Genomic DNA, 2,500 nt, shown 5'->3' with positions numbered 1-2,500 from the left:
TTACATAACAACTAAAAGTTTGAATACTGAAATTGTATGGGGAAGTATCGCCAATGAATATCATTCCAAGTTGACCACCTCTTGAAACCAGTTTGACTTGTATATCTTCCCGAAGGCCTTGACCTTGAAGGGACCCTCACCTACAAACAAGGACCATCACGTAGGCCAGTTCCATCCATGGGACAGAGAGACAAGGCGTGATACTCGGACCTTGATGCCAGAGCATACAACTTATTCCTGATTATTAAAGAGTGAGGTCAAACCGTAGACATTACAGCCATGTCTCTCTCTCTCTCAGTTCAGTTCAATGAGATTTCCAAACGAACTTTCATCTGAACCAAACGGTGTAGTGCGGGTTTTCAGCGATATAAAGCTGAAATAATTCGTTTCCAGTTTTAGTTTATGATCAGGCATAACAGGCTTACCAGCCCAGCAGTAGTACTGGGAGGGCCTCTGTGGAGGAAGCGTGTATATTCACACCCCAGTAAACATGATATAATGTGGTCTCTGACGCATTGCAAAAGTTGCAGCAACAATTATTTTGCTCTATGTATTGTATCAATATATTGTCATGCAGACAGATAACCCAGTCTTAGTCAGTGCATGATCTTAATGCAGAGACGTCAGATGTTCATACCCTGTGGTGTCTCCATATCACCTGGCTGAGGGAGAGGTTCTGGCTTCCTCTCTATGGAGCTGCAGGACAACAGCATGACCTGCAGCCTCCACTCTGTGTTATAATAAAGCTCTGTTTGGTTTTACGACCATATCGTTTACATGCTTGTCCTTACCGAGCTCCGCCAGTTGGTCTGCGAATTCTTTCCCCTGAATGCCAATTTGTCTGGGGAAGCAATTAAAAATGGCATGCCTAGCTTGACAGAGAATCTGCTGTGCTAACACGAGAATAACGGTCAATAACCTTATCGTTCTGCATGCCCTGCTGCAATAGCCGGTCTGGAGCAAATGTGAATAACATGTCCCCCCCTTTAGGAAAGTATAGGCCTGAGCAGGTGTTATCTGTAACCTTAATGGATTTTACTATATCTCTTGCTACAAAGCCTGTACCCGTAGTATGTGCGATAGGATCAACTGATCCGTCCATGTAAAATGTGATGCTAATCGGAAGAATGATACTTCCCATGATTCTCTCAGCCTCTGCCTTCAATCGAGGCAGGGAGCGTTGATTCTTTCTCACCTCTACTCTTCCATTCTCCTTCGCTCTCATCTCTTTTAACGGCTAATACTTCTGCACCATTCTGCTCCTAAAACAGAGCGAGATTTCATCTAAAATTCCTGTGGCACATATTAACCCTGTGACTGGCTTCCTTGATAGTACCAGGAGTCGTTGTAGTTCCTGGTCCTAGGAAGGGTCTTCGGGATAGCCACCGAGGATGCCTGAATTATGCCCCTTACCAGGCAGTCCTCGAGCATATTCATACTGTGTGTGTTCATTGTTCATTGTCACTGAGTTATTCGACCAAGGCAGCCCGGAAAGCCTGTCAATTTGCCATGTTCTATATGGGAACATGCAGTGCCTCTTGTGCCAGTCCAGCACCTGAGAGGGTGACGGTCAACTGATCAACTGATCATCTGATTCTCTCCATCGGAGCTGCTGATTTCACCTCACCTTCGTCACTTAATTTCCACGTCACATCTTATTACTTTATCTGGCCTAACTTAAAACGACATGACTTGCATTCACTCCGTTTAAATCATGGTCGCTGGGATCGAACTAAATTTGTTTTTCTTCAGAAGAAACGCTTTGCATTTTCAGTGATAAAATGTGCCTATGAAAAATGATATTGAGGAAATAATGTTTTTTTTTTATCATCTCGTCGTTAATTATATATTTCCCTGAGGTTTTCCTGTGTATGGAAATAGACTATAAATATCTAAAATTGACCACTTAAGGCCAGACGAAACAGCTCGGTAAAAAATATTCATAAAAAAGTTTTCAATATTTTTTCCTCAAACCTATTTGCAATTGTAGTTTTCTTTCTAGAGGTACCAATTTTGGCATGGTAGTAGTTGAATAACATATGAAGATGAACACGGAGCATTTTTTTTGCTAAATTCGTTATAGTTCGTGAGATACGCTGTCGCAATTTTATGTAAATAATGACGTCACTTTTTTAACGAAATACCGCTCCCGAACCATTGTTTTTCAATATTTATAAAAACCCATCCGTAAAAATGTAGATACACCTAAAATGTATAAGTATGGTGATTTTCATTGAGATCCATGAAGTTTTCTGTGCACAGCTACGCATTGAAGTTGATTTTTTATGTTCTGAGATAAATGAGTTTAAAGTTTTAGTATAACATATCTATGGTAATTATCGCACGATTCGATTTATTTTTATACATGTGTACAACAAATATGTACTACACACATATGTAATATGTGCTGCAAAAAATGCACTAGTTTGAGCTGGTGGGGGTGTGGCGACGTGTGTTGTGGTGTTATCGACCCCCCTCCTCCTCCTCCCCCTCGCTCTGT

This window comes from Penaeus japonicus, unplaced genomic scaffold (genome assembly GCF_977035675.1).
Source record: "Penaeus japonicus unplaced genomic scaffold, GWHDUDI00000001_assembly GWHDUDI00000002, whole genome shotgun sequence".
NCBI classification, from domain to species: Eukaryota; Metazoa; Arthropoda; class Malacostraca; order Decapoda; family Penaeidae; genus Penaeus; species Penaeus japonicus.
Note: the sequence above shows the minus strand (reverse complement) of the source record.